Source organism: Molothrus aeneus, chromosome 17, assembly GCF_037042795.1.
Source record: "Molothrus aeneus isolate 106 chromosome 17, BPBGC_Maene_1.0, whole genome shotgun sequence".
NCBI classification, from domain to species: domain Eukaryota; kingdom Metazoa; phylum Chordata; class Aves; order Passeriformes; family Icteridae; genus Molothrus; species Molothrus aeneus.
This window is the reverse complement of record NC_089662.1, coordinates 11661356-11681351: the sequence shown is the minus strand read 5'-3', so window position 1 is coordinate 11681351 and position 19996 is coordinate 11661356. Positions and strand designations below refer to the sequence as shown.

Sequence of the window (19996 nt, the reverse complement as noted above, 5' to 3'; positions counted from 1 at the left end):
GCTTTGCATCCAAGAATTTAATTTTCATTGATATTCCTATTTTTTTAGGATTTTAGACATATTTTGCAATAACTTTTTAAAAAAACCCAACAGTTAAAAAACCCCAACCTCTCCAACCCAAACACTTGGCAGTGCCATGAGCTTATGAATTTTCAGATCATGATTTGCTTGGCTGCTCTAATGAAATAATTATAAAAGAGTTAAATTACTGAATATACTTTTAGTGGCTTAGGCATCATAAAATACCAGCAGAGAAATAAACCCAAACTTTCTGAATAGAAAGTTTGGGATGATGTTTTCCCTCTATGCAAAAGGACAGATCTCTCAGAAGGAGGATACACTTCATATATATTTAAAAATATATTTTCTCATTCTATTAATAGAAATGGAAAGCTAATTCTGGTGGGTTTATTTAATTAGTTTTTAATTCAAATTCCCCTCCCTCTCTCAATAAATTCCCCTGCAATTTGCCAGCAGAGCATTGCAGAAATCTTTTTTAGATCTTGGTAGCTGCTGTAAAGTTGTCTGGGAACAAAATCTACTTTTCAGCAGATTAATCTAAATGTACATATCCAAGTAGGGAAAAAAGTGGCAGTAGCTTGAAAACTAACTTTCATTTTAAGTAGGTTTTTGGACAAGGAGGAGAACTTTGGGTATTACATCATGGTTTTTCAGAAATACTCATTTTTTATATACAAGGAATCTTCTTTTTCCTGCTTTACAATAATAATCTGATTTTTAATCAGATACTGTCTGTTAAAATGAAATCACAGAGACTTAGAAATATCTTTTCTGACAGAAGGGGACAAGACTAAGCATATCAGAGCCGACGGGAATCGTGCAGTTTAGAGATTTTGTTGTTATAGATCATAATGTTCTCATAATACAAGAGAGATTACAGAAATATGGCCTAGTCTTATTTTGTCTGACATTGTAAAGAAAGAAAGACTTAAAGGATTAGTCTTGGTAACTTAGCTGTTCCTTTGCAATGTATTGTGATATAATAGGAAATAATGCAGCGCAGATCCTGAACATGAAATAAAGCCTCTGGTCAGAATCTCGTTAATGCCAGAAATGATTTAAAGCCAGCCAACAGCCCCAGTTTTCTGTCCCAGAAATGACAACACAAGATGTGACGCCTCTTACTCTAATGCTGCATAAGAGCACATCATGCATGTGATTAAGATATGATTGAACACGACTAATTCCTCAAGATTCACTTCTCTCCATTGCTAGAAACCCAAGGAGAGCCCAAGAGAGCTGGCTTAGATTTTAGATGGAAGCTGCTACTTTGACAAGGAATCAAACTACTTCCTTCTCCAGTGTCTGTGGAGAGAGATGGGCCAGGGAGGCAAAGTTAAACGTTTTTCACTCAAGTGAGCTGAGCACCTAATTTACACATTCATGGGGCACAAAGCATCACTGACTGTGCTAACAAATCACCGTAATGAGGCATTTGCACACCCACACACATTGATACTCATGCTGCCGCTCAGCTTGCACCTGCAGTGGTGGTGAATAGAAGTGTAATTACATCTGGAGTTGCTGAAAGCAGGGCTGCAGGCAAGGTCTCTATAGCTGGAGTAAGTGGTTGCCTTTTCCCTTCACTTTGCTGTGGTCGGCAGCTTTTGGGAAGCTTTTTTACCACATCAATCCTGCTTTTCTGTTATAGCAGCTCTGAAAAGCTTTTCCAAGGAGCCCTACAGGTGTTGGCTTTGAGTCATGAATGTGTTGGGTGACTCCTCCAAGGGCTCATGTCTCTTGCAGCATCAGAGCACTGAGAGTCCCTCAGCTGATAACACTGGCCCACTATGATAAGCTCAGAGCAAGGGCAAGGGCTAGAGAGCCAAAGCTCAGGCATGCTCAGGTCTTGCAGGTAAAGGAATTTGTGAAGAAGTGGTCAAAAAACTGGTGCTGCAAGATTCTCCTGAGAATAACCACTGTTACATACCGAAACCTGCAAAATTTGTCATGACAGTGCTGATTTCCTGCCTTACAGCCTCAAGATCTTACAGCCCCTTGACACCAGAAATCAGCAATCCCATTTTCAGGGGGACCACTAAAATGAAGTCCTTCCACTTCATTAAACATCCAAGACATGTCCCAAACTTTAGATTCATGACTGTTGCTGTGAAATTTTTAATTATACCTTCTAAAGCCCAAATTTTTTGTTCCCTGATTTCCCTTGGAACATCCATCCACCTGTGCACAAACAAAACCATTGCTAGCTCAGATGTTTTGTAACCTCCAGAAAAAGCACAGAGATTCCATTGCAGGCATTTCACCATTGCAGCCAGCCTGACTGACCCAGTGCTCCTGCTCTCATCTTGTCATTTGGGTGGCTTTCAGAAGCTATGACTTCAAAGGAAAAATGGTGTGTCTGGAGTGGTTTTAAGAAACTGTTTTATTTCATCCATTTTCTGCCCAAAATGCCTTCTGAGATGTGAAGAAGGCTTTATCTATTCCACTGCCATCTAAGTATGCTTGAGGTGAGAGCCTGGTTATTGAGGATGTTTTTTGTGACAGATGAGTTACTTACAGCAATTGTATCCCAAAGATGTGGAAAGCATCATTTTCATAAATTGTCGGCAGCTTTGGGATGCCAAGTATCACATTCAAATCAACAAATTCCAAGTGGCTCAGGAATCAGATTCCAATAACACTGGTGTTTGAATAGTAATTATATATATATATCTTAAGAGTTTTGTCTGAAATGTAACAGTTTTAATGCATTTTTGCTGAGCATTTCACATCTCTGTTTGCTACCACTGACCATCAGTTTGTTGGACTGAGGATAATGGGAACTCACAGTTGCACATCTAAACCAGTACATCACTGTAAAACTATTTGCACAATTTAAATGCCTGGAAACTAAACTGTGATTCCCTTTCAGGTCCTCTGCTATCATATAATCCATATCCATTGAAAATTGATTTGACACGCACAATCACTGTTTAATTGTCATATCTCCCAAGGAGGCTATTTTATAGAAATAAAAATAATAACCTAGGACAAGTATATGGTTTTCTCTAATAAGCAAGTTATTCTGATTACCCTGCCCTAATAGCATAATTGCATTCTGGATGTTCTCTCCTCAGCAATAACTCTGGTAATTACAGTCTATGTGTGGTCCAGGTCCTGGCAGGGGGCAAGGGGGTGGGGTTTGGGGATTTGCTATTGTTGATGTTGCTGCTCAAATCTGAATTTTAAAAATATGTGCCCAGATTTTTCTGCACTGCAGCTATGGTCAGGCTCTAGGATAATCTCCAGGATGAGAGAGAGTAGCTATCAGGTTTTAATTTTTCATTTTTTGCCACTGTTGCTGAAAAAAAAACCCCAAACAATTGCAGCCTTAATTGGTGGAGGGAAGTGAGAAAAGGAGAGGTAAGGAGGGGATGGCAGCTATCACCTGTTTACCTTTGTATTTTGTGTGTTTTCCTGTCAACATATTGTGTGGAAAGCACAACCCAAAGGTATCTGGATTTCTGACATTTTCTTTTTTCCATGGCTTATGCCACTACAAATCCATCAGGCCTGCAGTCACATCTCACAATAGCCTGGAGAGAGCTTACAAGAGGCCAACCTCGAGCACCAATTCTGCCCCTCATATCCATACAGAAGAGGCTGCTCAAACTTCAGCTATATTTAGAACTGAATTTCAGCTGATGCAATACCACTATAAGAGCTCCTTCTCCCAGAAAATGCAGAGCCAAATATTAAGACATTTAGTCATGAAAAGAGATGAGAACAAAGCTTTTAGATCCAAGAGGATTTAAGTGTGGAACAGTCCTGTAGAAGTGCTTGGACAAATCTACTCTGGTAGTCCTTAAGAAGTGCTACAGAACCATCCTCATTTTCCAAAAATGAATTTCCAAAATTACATTTACAGCTGTAATATTCCAGTCCTCCTCTCCTTGAAAAAGACTCCAGAAAACCCAACCCCACCCAAAGTTTGGTCACCTAAAAAAGAGAGAAACCAGGCAATTATGTATGTCTGTAACTAAGTTATTGCTAATGGGCTTATGCAGAAAGCATTCAAATACTCAAATTAGAGCATTAAAAAAAGTGTTGAACAGCCCTAGCAGAACAGCCAAGGTTTGACAGGGCCCAGGTAACCCATCCTGATGGTGTGGCTGAGTCATGATGGGAAGAACAATTTCACTGCTGTTGCATGGGGAATTCTTGTTCTGTAAACAACAACCTCAGTTCCCCTGGGAATGTTGCAGTCCCTTCAGAAAATAATGCAGCTTGCAGTTTGTTAGTTTGTGATATGCACTTTGTTTACTATACAAGAAGAGATTTAGAGAAATGGTTTGGGGTTTGAAATGGGATTTTTCAGCTATTCATAATTTTGAAGCTGATTTAACCATTCACCTGGAATTGTGATGCAGAGCAAGTAATTGCACAAGTTAATGGCAATTACAATAACTAACAGACATAATGAAGTGTTTTGCATATGCACTCATGGGATTTTTGTGCATGCAAATCATTTGTAGATTTTGTACAAAGTTTCTTCATTGTATGTAAAAGAACACTTTTATATGTTGTTGCCATGCCTATTTTATTTAGCAGAGGATATGAAACTAAACATTCAAAGAACCAAGCACACAGCTACCACTGAAATGTGTATTGTAATTGACTGACTGCTAAACCAGATTGCATGAATAATGCTTATTTTTTTAATCAAAGGTTGATTCTTATACGTGTGCTTAGTTCTCTGGTAGATCAAGGGCTGTATTTTTTACTAGAAATACAAAAATTTTAACTGAACTTTGAGAAAATCCCTTTGGGCCAGAATCTGCCGGACTGCTCTTCTTCTTTAGTTTTGTTTCATTATTTCAATGTTTCTTTTTAATTTTTTTGGGACCGAAAAGTCATGCTACTACAAGTCATTAAGGTTATTCACTTTTACTTGCTCCTGGTTTCTCCCCACCCAGTTCCTTTCCAGGTGACCCAAGCAGAGTCCTCCAAGAGCCCAGGCTCTTTGCTTGGTGGAGTAAGGGTTTTTGTACATCTTTGCTTTTGGAAAATTCTGATGCGATTAGCCCTGAGCTCTCTGCATAACCAATTTCATCATGTAATGGAAAAAAAAGAAATGGCAAAGAATCCCTAAATTCAGGGAACCAGCTTGCACAGGAGGACAATCCAGAAGGCTGTAGCTCTATCAGTGGAATGGTTTGGCAGTTCTGTAATGCAGCCCAGACTTCTTCCAGGGAGCAGAATGACTCAGTGCAGAGGAGACAGAGCTAATGATGGCTGAAGAGCCCTAATGATGCGTGTTGTGTACAAACAAAGTACAAATCCATTATAGTCTGCTTTCATTTTATTAATTGGTCATTCATTACCCAATGCACTGTCAATTAAGTGACTCTAAAGAAATTCACGGTATCCTCCTGTTCCTTTTATTCATAATAAATATGTCAGTTTCTGATTAAATGCCTGAGTGGTTAGAGCATGTTTAGAGGATATGACATTGTCTACCTCTTCACAGTATGACCCAAGGCTCTGATGACACAATTAAGGCATGCTCCAGCAGACAGAGCAGCTCCCCACAGTGAGTTTCCTCAGTGGGCTCATCCAAAGTCATAAGGGTTATGATTCAACCTAAAATCAGTCTCCAGGAGTGTCTCAATGTACACCCTGCAGGAGAGTCTCAGTGTGCTTATGGCTCAGAACTCACAGTCTCAGCCTGGGCTGGAGTGAAGCTCAAAGTGAAACCCAGGAGCAGCTACCCATGCTTAATAAAATCACCAATTCTTGTTTCAGAGCATTTGGAAACAGATGATGTTTAAATTCTGACAAGCAAGGTACCGAATAGTCATGTTAGTCTGGGAACACAGTCAAATGGTTCAATCTATTCTAATTTGGCTAATTTCTCCTAAAAATTATAGTGGTCTCTCCCATTTAACAAAATTAGGCAGCATCTGTGCAAAAGCAAGGTTTGAATAGCCAAGCATATGTTTTGCACACATGCTAATAAACTTAATTAAGAGTTGCACTCAGTCACAGAGTGAACTGACATAAGGTATTGGACTAGGACTGAGCAGTGCCACTTGTGTTTGGCTGCTGAGTGCAGACAATACACATTTCAAACACTGCAGAAATAATCCAGCACGTACAGGCTGGTGATGGTGACAGGAAAACTGTGACACAATCAAGGGAATATGCAGATAAAAAATATGGAGGTGCAAATACATTACTCATCATGAACTATTTGCTCAGCTATAATGGATGTCATTGCATCTGACTAAATCAGTAAGGGCTGTGAAAGCAAATTTGGGTCATGCTACCACCTAATTAGTAACTACCAATCTTACTAAGCTTATTGCCTTCTCAACCAGGCAAAAACCCCCAGACTTTTGCCTCCAGTTCCCAGATGATAACTTTCAGATTGCATTTTATTTAACTGATTCTGACCTGAAACATGAACAGGTTTTGTCCTTCTCAAAAAATAGAGAAGCAGCTAAAAATGTGAATTGGAGAGAAAGTTCTTGCTTCTTTTTATAGTCACAGTTTGAATTTCATGCATGGCAGTAGCTCTAAGGCACTGAAGCTATTAGATCATTTTTAGTTCTACCTATTATATGAGCTGTTTTAGAAGAGAGGAAAACCTACTCAAATATATTTAAAGATAAAAGCAAAACATGAAACACAGCATTTTGAACGCATGCAGGCGGCTGCATCAATGGCATTCACGAGGCAAGTGCATTCTGAAACAATCACACAGAGCCTGGATTCACAGCCCAGAGCATTACATAAACTCTGGCAGCTTTAGTGGATGTGGCTGTTTCATCTCCAGAGCAGCACTGGGAGGTGGCAGTGACACGTCCCAGCTATGACAGGTCCCCTTTTCCTTTGTCACTGATTCACACCAGTCCCAACAATCAGTGCCAAGGGTGGCTTTACACCCAAACTGGGGACAGACCCTCAGTCCCTGCACCAAACTGGTACCAAACATAGTCAACCCCTGAGATCTCTGGATTTCCAACTGGTGGAAGATGATTCTCCAGTGGGACTGGGAGAGTTAACTCAAGCTGGGGAACTGGAGTGTTCTCTCTCCTTATCTTTCACTTTCTCCCACATACACCCCCATTATCTTTAAAATGTTTTAACTGCTTCTACTGGGCAGAGGAGGAGAAGAGAGGCAGGGTAGGTTTTTGTTACAGTAATTACCTTGTTCTCTCCATTTTAATCAAGAGGGTAGGCCTATGTACCCTCACATTTGGGAAAGCAATCTTGAATTGCTGTTGAAGAACCAGCTGGGAAAAGTCATCCAGATGTGTATAGTGAAACATAAACTAAATAGGGTGCATAAAAATCTCTAGGGTGTTGCCTTAGCAGAGGGCCATTCATAGAACACAGCCGTGATCCTCACCTGAGGTTGCAAGCACTGCCAAGTGCTGCCCTTTCTGTGCAGGTCTGGGGGAGTTGGACATCCTCCTGCAAATAATGCTTGTTAGAACAAGCTCCTGGGCAGTGGGAAATACTCATGAAAGAGTTGTGCAGCTGCTTGTTTTTATACACTAGAGGTGAAAGGTTTACCTAATGAAGAGATACAGAGTCTACCTGGGATTTTGTCTGTATTGTGCACCTTTTTCTATTCTATTTGTGCTTCCTTTTCTTTAAAAGAGATTTGGGAGTGCTTGGTGCTTTGCAGTGCTTTGAACACAGTGTGTAAGGGGAGTGTGGAATTCAGACTTTGGGAGGACCTGTGAAAGTCAACAGGAGATGGGTTTAGAAATAACCTGAGTGTTAACATTCTACTACAAGGACTGCTTGTAATCCAGTATGGTATTCAATTTCTTCTTATGCTTTCATAACCAGGGAGTTTATGGGTTGTACACATTTTACAACCCATAAAATACTGACAAGTATTTTTAGCCAAAGGTATTTTTGATTCCAGATGCTCCCAGAGGATTGGAATTGGCCTTTTCCTTTGGTCTGGTTCAATCTCTGGGCTGACTCAGCACAGTAATGATGTCTTCCTGAGAGACATCATTTACCTAAGTGACACATTTGTGAGACAAGAAAGGCAAATGTAGAGGGACTCTAGTGAAGATCGAAAGAGTCCATATCTTAAATTTAATCTTTCGTTACTACTATACAAGAATAGAAAAATACTTTTTCCCCATCCTCTGCACGACATGATTTTTTAGACACAAAGCCCTTCATTCTGTAGTAGAAAGATGCTAAAGCAGGTTTCTTGTTAAAAACTACTGTTCACTCTGTTTTTCTAATACAAGAATATCCGTGTTTTCCTGAGCAGAAGTTACATGGTGAAGTAATAACTGAAAAGATCTTTCTGTTTCATTGAAGGAAACGGTTGAAACTTCCATCAACATCAAAGGATCTCTTTCTGTACTCCTGGCCATTTTAATGGTTTTCTCTAGTAAATCTGAAGGCTGGAAGAGCAGTTGTCATGGGAACTGGCAACAGATGACTCAAGAAAACAAAATTAAATGTTGGCTTGATGTCAACAGCTAATCTAGTGCCCTGCCAACTGCAATCACAGCTAACATGAGCCTTGCCCAGCAAGCTGTGATTTGAAAGGAGTTGCAGCCAAAGATAGAGTTTCTCACCCCATGAACAGGAGAACATTTCAAAAACTTAAACTAATGAGGGGACCCAAGAACTTTGGAAACAGTGAAACTTAGAAAAACATGGTTTTTAATTGCTGAGTTAGAGCATTTACAGCCATAAATCAGAGTTTCTTCTTTGACATCAAAATTGTGATGTCAAATTAATTACCATTTCAAGATCTGTCTTAGCATTTTCAGAATCCATATGATTGATTTATGCTGGGACAGAGTCCAAAAATTGTTTCAAATTGTGGTTTTAGTGCATCTGTTATCTAGAAAATCCAATTCCTATTCTATAATCTATTTTGCAAAGAAACGTCTTTAAGTATATAATTTTTAGACATGGAATTTAAAGACTTTTTTCTAAGAAATCATATCTAGCTTCTTTTGCTTGTCATCAGTAGATTTTAAGGCCTAAAGTGCTGCATTGAGGACTGTAATTCAGAGAATATATAAAAAATTGTCTTTTATATCCAGTGATGGAAAATACAGTCTTGCTTAAGAACAATCTGCTAATACTTGGCTCCTCCTAGTGACTGTTAATTTAGCCCATATGGAGTGTAACAGAAAATAGAACAGTCTTGAAATAAAATAAGAGCCTGTTTAGAGCTTGTTTACATAAACACAGCCTATGAAAATCCATGCAGGTTCGCTTACGAAAGCACAGTGGATTAATTAACTATTAAAATCTGTGTGGACACTCATGTTGAGAATTAAAGTGAGCTCAATTTAATTTAGCTTTATTCTGTACCAAAGTAAATGAACCTAAATTGAATTAAGATTACTTTAATTCTAGGAGAGAGTATTCATGCAAATATACTGTGGTTTAATTAAGCTACTTCCAAGCACATGCACTTAGGTAAATTGGATTAGATTTTGCAAGCATTTCCATGTAAAAAAGCCTGTAGGATTCATGGAAAGGACAACTTTTGGGCTGAAATGTCTTTGTGTGCAGTGATGTATCAGTCTGGCCACTTAAGTAAACCTGCAGTGACTGATTTTTCTCTTTGTTCTGGGATCTCCCATGTGCATTTTTGCCATGTTCTCTCTAGTCTGTACACATTACAGGTAACTTAATCAGGAAGATTTTCTAACCTTACTGCAGCTGGGGTTTTATGAAGAATATACCAAAATTGTCTACACCCACAACACCTGGAAGTTGTGGAAATTTTAGACTCCCAGGCCAGCTTTTTTGTCAGCAGTAAATTGTCACAGAACTTATTCAGAACCTATGACAACCTCTTCTCTAAATATTAAAGCTCTCATTAACTTGATACATAATTAATCCAGTAGGACCTCATTTGCCTTTTTACATGTCTAAAATATATTAAGATGCTTTCTGAATGAGCATCTCACACACATCTAGATCAGTTTAAGTCAGGAATAGATTAATCTCAATCTACCCAATGCATCTCCAGGTTTTCCATACTCGGAGGGAATAAAAATCAGCTAAACCTACACAGAACCAATCTCTAGAGCCATCCATCCACTGAAGGAACTGAAAATGTCTGTCTGTCTCACTCTGCATGCATGGGGCACACATTATGGGGGGATGTAGCTGAGGGGCAGACAAGAAGTGGAGGGAGCAGTCGCTTTTTCAGGGGTCAGTGCCCTGCCCTGGTGGCTGAGTGTGTCCAGGGCATTGCTCACATGCTGCTGAATACTCCCAAAAAACCTCATTTGTGGCTGGCCTATCATGAAGCCAAGAGGGAGCTGTACTACAATATTATGTCTTTGGAGATTGTTCAATTTATGATCTTTGTTCAAGCTTGTGCCTAAAGGCACGATTGAGCCCATATATTGTACATAAAGGGTTCAAAGAAAAGTACATGCAAGTGCAAGTGCTCAATTCATCTGGCTTTTCTTCCACTGCAGCTGCATTGTGCACTGCTGAAAGTAAATAGTCTTACAAATAGTGATAACAATGTGTTATCTCACATCTATTTGCATTATATTCCTCGTTGAGTGGCCTATAAAGAATACAGAATGAATAAAACGAGAGAAGGCAGTTAATGAATAAAATATAAGGTCTAGATTAAAAAAAAAAATCATCTCTATTTCTGTTCAACAAGTGTTGAGATTTCTCTGTGGTTTTGATGGGAGTTTTGACGTTTTTGTGCATCAAGGTCCTTTTCTATTGGCTGCTCATAGTCCTGAGCTGACCTTGGTGCTGAACACTGGTGTGGCCATCCCTGGTCCACATTCCCTCATCCCTGGAGCTCCCAGGGCAAGAGATAGCTGTGAGTTTATATAAATAACATGTTGGGATATCCTACCCTTATTATTTGATTAATGTAGAGCCAGTCTCAAATTCTTACAGCAGTTTTGGAGGGAGGCCGATGAAGAGAGGCCCAAAACAACAGTCCATGAAAGCATTAGCAGACAGGAAAATCAACAATTCCTGACATGCTGATTTGGATCTGTGGATATGGATAAAAACTTTATCCAGTTTTAATCCTCCAAGGAATGGAAATGTAGTTCTAAGTCCTGTGCCACCTACACTGTCCTCATATTCAGTTGTTTCATGATTTATCCCATACAGGAAGGACAGTCAGTGTTTTCAGCACTGACTAGAAACAAACTATGTACTTTTATGCAGTGCAGAAATTGCCTTCTCACTGATTATTCTCTGCAAAGACCATCACAACTTCAAGTGAAAAGGCAAGAGAGATTGTGAGGAATGCTCATAGAATGTGGGAAGTGATAAGAGAAAATCCTACAGGGATTACAGTTGAGTGCTACTGCTTTTTCACATCACTCTTTTCACTTTATTTTATGTTGGCTTGTGAAAAAGTGGTCATCCCTGTTTCAAATGATATGCTTTGTGTGGCCAATGTTAGAAGCTACAAAAATCTTATTTTAACAAGTGAGAAGAGAAATACATGTTGTGTGTGGTCTTAGGTAATGTCTGTAAAGCTTCCCTTAAAAATTTATTTAGTGCTCAAACTAGGAATTTCAATTGCAAATAGAGAAATTCATCCCAAGGAGTGGTGCTGGTTACCAACAACTGTTTCACTTTAGTAGTTTTTTGTACAAAATGAACCTGATGTACTGTTTCTTGATTTACCAAAGTTACTCTTGCACTCTGGAAGTGTGGATAATTTACAGACTTCTAAGCTTTTCCAGCTTTGGCCAAGTGGAATTTTCTACTGTGCTTCACTGTTTCTGCCTGAAGGTCAAAAACATATATTTGGGGCATCTGTAGAAATATTGGTAAATAATTGATGGATGTGGACGTGTATTTTATTTGTGGGGGTTACATAAGCAGATCACAGGATCACAGAGTGATTCAGGCTGGCAGGGATCACAGAAGATCATCCAGTCCAATACAAAGATTCTTTGCAAGGAAGCGTTTCTAGTTTCTCAGAGGATGCTGTGGTTGGAAAATAAACTGAATTTGTGAAGTTCTATCTTGTTACTGCAGGAACAAGGGTACAGCATGATGATATGTCTTTGTTCTGTCATATACCTTAAGAAGAGCTCTTATTCCTGTAGAAATCGGTGTTGGTGAAATAAAAACCCTAGTGCTGGGTCTTTCACTGCTTTTGGAGTAGTACTTAGGTGTAATCAGTTCAGGATCCCATTATCCATCCCTCACTCACAGGGCAGTGCTTTGCTCTGTGGTTAATCACACAATGGTCAACAGCAATAGAACTGATTTAGTGACCTGAGGAATCCTAGCGGGATCTGTCATTTGCATTAATTACACCCTCATCCTCACTCTGGAAATAGCTGTACCTGCCGTCACAGGGTGCCACAGTATATTTGCCTCAGTGCCATCTTCACCAGCTGATCATATTTCCCATCCACTGTATTCATTTACAGGAGTACAAACATGTATTGATAGAAAGCCCTCAAGTCCTGACCCTGGTGCACTTGGAATGATGCATTTAATCATTCATCACCTGCACTGATGAATCCAGCCTTAATGATTTTAATCATAGCTCAGCATTGCACTGAGTGGCTTCTGTTGGGAAAGCTCTGTGTTGGAATAATCACCTGAGAGCTCTGCAAAGCAGAAATGGCACTGCTGAGTCCCCTTGGCTACGTTAGGGCTCCAGACTCTCGCCTGGGCATTTTATCCCTGACATCCCAACTTTAGGTAATCTCTTCCCTCTTGCCCTCACAGGAGCTCTACAAACCCACTGACAAAAGACAGAAATACCAACAGAAAATACATTTAAATGTCAGCCCTTCACCATTTCAGTGTTTCCCCCTTACAGTAATTTCTGGGCTTGGACAGGGTTTTATACAACTCAGTTGCATAACAACCTTTCAGTGAACCATTAAATTGCTTACACATACAACAAATTTCTGTGACAGATGATGAAAATAAAAATTGAAAAAAGGCCTTCTTGAGAAAATGAAAGGAACTTATTGCCACATTTAAAACTCCCAAATATCCTAATTAAGATGGAGCAAGACACACAGTGATAGTAGCATGTGAATTTTCTAGCTTTTAAGTATAATTGTTAGGACATTATAAAGATACTTCCAGGAATATATTGGAATCTCTGGTTTCTCTTTTTCTACTTAATGTAACATTAATTTCAAGTCAGCAAAGGTTGCAAATGTTAATTACTGCAGTAGTAACAAAGTTCTCCAAACATGTTAAGTGTATTCAAGTGAAAAAGACTTTAAAATAAGAGAGATTTTTTTCTTTGGGTTCATGACAACAAGAGAACAAATGCCTCATTCTACAGTATTTCTAAAATCTAATCTTAAAGTTTTTGCTTTAAAGAGTAGCTGTTTCCAATTTTTATGATTGTGCCTCTTCTATAGGTATTCATTAAGTCTCATAGAAAAAAAAGTCTCAAAACTGAATCCAAACAAAATTTATGAGTATTTAAGAAATACTGAATGTTGTAGTCCTAATTTCACCTAATTTAAAACCTTTTAAGAAGGATTCCTCAAATGCCAATTTTTCTTCATTGTGAGTGTCTCAGAGAGTCTTCTGATTCTATTTGAAGAGTTCTAAAACTAGCACTCAGCATTCTGATACACAGACAGATTTTTCTCATTATCCTCTTTTCTTGGAAAACAGGATTCAAAAGAAACAGAAAATCCATCTTGGAATTTCAAGAGGTGACCTACCCCATTTGCACCCAGTGACCCCTTCCTCAGTGAGGAAACAATATTTTCAATGGCCACATGCTCTGTGTGCCAGGTTTGTGCTCTGTCAACTGCCCAAGCCATTACCTGGTAACTCTGACAATTTAATCTCGTTTTACTGGAAGACTTTTAAAGAAGTTGCACAGTAAGGCATTGGAAGATGGAATGTTGACCAGCTTCAGTGAAAGGAGTCACAATTTATTACCAGCAAAGACTGTCTTATATTTTAGCTCTAATCCAAAGATCTATGAATCTCATAAATAAATGAATGTCTTCTAACACAGAAATACATTGGCAGCTGAAATATAAACTATTATCCAAAGACACTGCCACATTCACAGAATTTTACATGAGACATTTGGGATGCTTTATGAACTTCACATACTTGAAGCATGTTTGCTAAGAAAATCTTGACTAAAACCTAGTTCTTCTTAAGAAATGGAGAATTGCATTCCATGGAGAATACAAAGTGGATGAATGAAGCTGAGATTCTAAAAGAGATGCTTTAAAAGGGCCTGTATTCACGGTAGAGATGATTTATTCCTGCAGTGCAAGTACCCAGAGGTGCTTCATATCTGGAAGTGTAAAAATGAGAGTCCTGAGTCTCACGCAGAAAGGGAAGATTAAGTCTGAGTCCTGTTAAGGAGGCAAAATTTTATTTATGGCATTGAAAAATCTGAAGTTAAGCCATTCTAGGCTTTTGGGGAATTTTTCCCATCAGCAAGAATACAAAGCATCAGCTTCCTCAAGATATTTATTCATTTGTTTTCCTGTATCCAAAGTTTCCTCTTGCCTTGGCTGCTGCAGTGGCTGTGACACAGCTCCTGCATTGGGTAACTTCTCTAGGCCTGATGATTCATAGCAACTTCTGCACCAGGATAGATTTGTTTATTTTTCACTTGCATTTAAGAAGCTTTTCCCAGATTTTTAAACTTGTGTGCCTAAATTTCAAGTATTTAGAAGCTTAACAAACATAGGTTTAAAACTCAAAGAAGCCTGTTTGGTATAAGGCATCTCCATGACAAATGAATCCTATTAACCTTGTAAAGACTAAGTTCTTGAATTTAAGCACATGTTTGGGAACTTTGCTTTAAGACTCTTTAATTTTTAATAGAGAATTTGCCTAATATTTTTATTTACTTTTGAAGATAGATCTTCATTGGTCATAGCTTTTTCCAGAACTTCAGTAATCAGAAGGGAATGATTTCTGTGCACAGAATGGTGAGAGATGGATATTGTATTTTTTTTTAAACTAACTGCCACTGAAATTAATTAAAAGACTCCCAATGATAATAAGTTGTTGAAACAGTACTTCATTAAAGTTATTCCCTAAAGTACCCCTTAGGGAATAAACAATGGGCTGTCCACTGAAGTCCTATTTATGACTGAAAGCTCTGTTTTACATATGTTCATTGAATTAAACCAAATCAATTTTATATTATCCACATGATTAGTGCACTTTTTTCAGAAGAAGCAATTTACCTGAGCTGCAGTGGATCCTTTAGTCACTGCCTAAACTATTCTGGAAAATAAACGTGGGTGGTTGGAGATGATGCATAAGAAGACTCAATAAGAGAAAAAAACTGTTAATATCTATTTCCTGGGGAAAAAAGGATTGTGATTTACTTTAAATTTATAAGACTTTATCAAAAATGCATTTAGATTTTCTCCCTGGGTTTTAGCAGTTCTCTAGTCTATGCTCAGGGCTCCAAAGTGGAATTGTTTGCCAGACTCTTTCAGGAATTACATGATTTAATATCTACAGAAACAGACAGTGCACAGTTTACTTGAAAAATATTTTCTTTAAGAAGAGAAGAAAATTAACTTTGGAACATGGATTTAATTTCCAGCATTTCAGTGTACTACAGATGTAATGAAATAGTGCTCATTAGTAAAAACAAGGTATTACTGAACAGTCAGTGAAATTTCAACAAAGAGCTGTGAATATTGATTAAAGTGTACAAGAATTCCTGTACCAGTGATTTTTGGCCAGTTCTGTACAGACACCTTGCAAGCAAAGACCTTCTAAACCACTTTGTTTTTCACTTGGATCTCATTTTCTGCATCATTGGCACAGAATTCTTGCACAGAACAGTCATTGTGGTTTTAAGTCTGCTGTTGCCTTCGTGCAGGAAAGCCAGTATTTTTTAAATATAGATGGTAATAATATGTTCCCACTGACAAAATAATGTAGAAAACCATTCTGAAATATGGCTCTCTGGAAGCTGAGAGCAATGCAGCTGTTCACTGAGTCCTCTCCTGTTTCTTTTAAATCCAGAGCATCTGCCTTCCCAAACACTTCAACATTAAGTCTCCCTAATGAAGGCATTTAGGATTGCAGGAAGGAAAAACTGTTTTCCTGCATTCTGGGAACTATCACTAAGACTGGATGGGGAACAATATGAAATGTAAATATTCTAGAAAAAAATAGTAAGGGAAGAGGCCAGGACAGGCTTTCACAACTGTAATTTGGGCTGGAATCTTTTCAAGCAGTGCTGGAGCAGTTTGCTGACAGTGCTACAAGACAAAATTGTCTTGGGGGAAAGGAATCACAGGTTTGATGTGGTAGCTGACCGAAAGTTACGCTGGGGTTGGAGGCATTTTAATGGCCAGAACATCCCTGGTGTGTGTGTTTCTGGTGTTACACCAAGTCTAGAGCTCTGCTCCAGCATTTCCAGTGAAATGTGCTGGTTAAACAGAGATTTTCTGCTGTGGGAGAGAAAAAGAGAAACTTTTGCAACAAAGAGAAGTTGATTTGCAGATTTTCCTCTGGTTCTGCATTTAGAGAGCTGAGCCCAGTTCTGAGCATTCCGTGGGCTTGCACTGTTGCACACAGTCACCATTAATGGTCCCGGTGCCTGTCAGTGCAGACATGCTTTCTGTGGTTAAAGCAGGAAATGCATTCATCTGTTTTACATAATATACACAGACCTGGAGAGAGCCCAAAGGGTCCATCCTCGTGTTTCTGTGCAACTTGAAAGAGAAAGTGAAGGAGTTTCAAGGGAGAGCAGTAACAGAGGGTGGAAGGAAATAACCCTTTTCTTCCTTGGATTGAGCTGCTGCCTTCTGTGTGCTCCGAGCAACAGCAGCTCTTGGAGGTGAGTAGCAAGGGATAAAAGAAATGAATAGAAAGATGGATAAATATTTCCTTCCTGCTATAGATGCCTTATTTTCCTTAACCGATCTGTTTGCTGGGAGTTTTAGCTGAGATGAGTGGGCATTAAAGCTTCGGATGTTTGAAATGTATTTCTGGGGCTCTGTATTGAGGGAATGCTGTGGGCTTTTAACATGAAGGAATTAGGATTTCTTGGATCTTTTGCTTGTGATAAAATATGCAAGAATGTGTTATTTCTGTGATCATTAGGAATAGAGGAAAAAATTCCATTGGCTCTCTTTTACCTAAACAAGTAGAATTATTCTTTTATTCTTAGGGCTCTGAAAATCATCCGTTCCATAACCAGGAATGTTTTCCTCCCAAACTGGGAGCTGGGGATGGTGCTGGCAGATCAATTGCATAACTGTTACATGTGCTGATTTCAGGATCAATAGATACACTTTTCCAACAGGGAGAGGGATTTATGTCTGCAGTTATGTTGCAGAGAAGCTGGAGGGAATGGGGGCAGGAAACAAGGAATTTTTCTCACTGCAAGTGCCACAGTACTTTTGAGTTTAGGATGTGTTGGATAGCTCATTTTTTTCTTCTTAGCACTGATGAGAAAAAGAGTTTTGCTAAAAAAAAAATCCAACAGTGCAAGAAAATTTCTGTCTGTGAAACCTCTAAATCTGGTCAGGTAATCTAACAGTTGTCCAGCAAGCCTCTGATTGCATTTTGCTGTAGTTTGAAGATGCAGAATGTTTCTATGCTGCCTAGTACTTTAGATATTGATGTATATTCATTTTCAAACAGTTGAAAAAACCAGGAAAGAAATGTATTCTTTTCTAGAACATGAACTTTTTCAGTCATGTATATAAACCAACATATAGGAGCATTCAGGAGATGTTTTTCCCCTGTAAATTTGGATCTGCATTATGATTAAAGTGCCTGGTGAAATTAAATTCACATACTTAAAAAGAAGCTATCAATTCCCTTCCTCTCTCACTCTTCCTACACATTATTCATCTGGTATGTGAAAAGCTGTTCTGTGGCTTCCACATAAAAGCAAAGGGAAAAGAAAGCCAGGGATGATTTTGTTAAATAACGATTATTTTCGGGATCCTTCTAAAGCACAAAACAAAATGTTCTCCAGATACAGTGAAAAAATATATGTAATTTCAGATAATCACATGTTATATACCAGAAAGCTGCTATGTTAAAAGCACATTATGAAGATTTTAAAAGCAGACACTAAAAACTTAGGAAGTGCCAGAATTATGGTTGCCTCTACAATTTTCACTTGGTTTCTTGTGCATATGCATTGTGATACAGCCTTAAAGTGCACATCACAAACATTTTTTTCCAGTAATCTGTGAGGGCAGAAGTTATTAATATATTCAGAAGCTTTTATGTAGTGCCTGTCACTACAGCACCTGCTGCACAAAAGCTCTGAGCAGTGTGGGGCTGGAGTGTCCACCTCACAGATTGGAGGGGTGTGCAGGGCAGCAGAGAGAGATTTGAAGATGCTGATTTTGACTGCCTCACTTGAGATGTGTACCTCTGGTTTTCCAGACCCATTAGATAAGGCAGCTCTTTGCATGCTTAGAGAATAATGTCTTACTCAATTCTGTTGTGGAGTCTCAACAACCTGAAGATTTACATGTCAGCTGTGCTGTGAAGATGAGCACCTTGTTTAAATGATTTATTCTTTCCCCCCTGGAAGTCTGGCAGGAGAAAGAAACAGATCTCCAGGGCCTTCTCCACTTCCTTTTTCCACAGTTCCCTGACCCATCCACAACTTTTGCAGCCAAGCCATCATACAATTTCTCAGGGAATGACTGTAGAATATTGTATAAGATTATGTAGCCAACAGCAGCCATGTGAGAGCTCTGGTAAAGACTTCAGAATATCAATTAAAACAGCCCCAGACCTTCTGCCACAGAGTTCAGCACCAGGGTTTTGTCAGCAGAGCTGCTGCAGGGAGTTACAGGTGACAAACTGACCCAAAGGTGGAACCTTCACCAGCACCCATCAGGTATTTCCCAAGAGAGAAACAGTGTCTGAAATCTTGGATTCCATTGGAGCCTCTGGAGGACAGTGTGCTGTGGGTTCAACTTGTTTCATTACCTTCAGATCTCTCCAGCTGAATTTTGTCTCTTTTGAAATTTTCTTCCTCTCTTTTGTATTTCTAATCCTACACTTTACCATTCCAAGGCACGATTTTTCTTCTCTTAATTCTAAGTCTGGGATAGAGTTTTAGGATGTGCTTTGTAGGCCAAACCAATCAAGAAGTTGTTCTGCCTTTAGCTATTTGTTTCCTTTCCCACTTGTAGTCCATCATCCTGCACTCAGCTCCTCGTCCTCAGTTTTGCCCACTCAGTGGTTTCTGAGGCAATGCTGTGAAATGTAGCATTGAAATAACCCAGGTTACTTCTTTAAAAAAGAAGTTAAATAATGCACATTAAAGGGTTAAGGAGATTTTCAGTGTTTCTTTTTAAAGTGAGCCTAGAAAGAATATTTTAATCTCCATTGAAATGAACAGTATGGTTTTTTTGCCATTAGATTTTTAGTATTAGTCAATAGATTGAATCTGTAATGTGTAATTTCTAGTAGTGGTAGCCTTCATAACATAATAATCTATGATGGCTATGCTGTAAGCATTAAATGTTGGACATAAGAGCATGCTATGAGTGCTGCATGATTATTGATATTATGAGTGGGTAAATTATACTTGATTAATTTATGGAGCTCTAATCTTGTCCAGCACCAAGCCCTTGTTTCTGCTGGAAATTTGGCACTATTTTGCAATTATAAAGCAGCCCTGAGCTGACAGAATGTGATTTATGCAGTTTTTAATGGGTTGAAAAGGAGCTGATTTATGGGTTGCATTGTGGTATTTGTTTCAGCATGGTCTTAGTAAAAAGTGCCCAGTACAACTTCAGACTTGTGTGACTGGAGCACTTTCCCTCACTCTCCTGCTGGTGTTTGAGGTGAACAAACCTCAAATGAAAACAAGTAAAGGATTTCCAGTTCTGCATTAGTGTTTTCCTGCTCTGTGGTTTTGACCTGAACACTCAACAGACTCGTGTGGTAAAGGGAGAGTGGAGCACAAAGCTGTTGGGAGGAGAAATCTGCTTTCCTGGGGAAATGGGAATGTTTTCCTTAATGAATGGCCATCAAATGAAATCTGATTAAGCACAGAAGTTATGAA

At 38.9% G+C, this 19996-nt stretch overlaps 1 protein-coding gene across 3 annotated transcripts in view; it reads left to right on the top strand.

Moving 5' to 3' along the window:
- Positions 1–19996, top strand: part of PHACTR3 (phosphatase and actin regulator 3) — a 100896-nt gene that overhangs the window by 10407 nt on the left and 70493 nt on the right. The window contains exon 1 of one of the 3 annotated variants that reach the window (XM_066561486.1): positions 16768–16789. The exons of the other annotated variants lie outside the window; for them this stretch is intronic. The gene's annotated coding sequence lies outside the window, so the exon portion shown is untranslated. Of the gene's footprint in view, positions 1–16767; positions 16790–19996 lie in introns of those variants that run through there. 3 annotated transcript variants of the gene reach the window in all.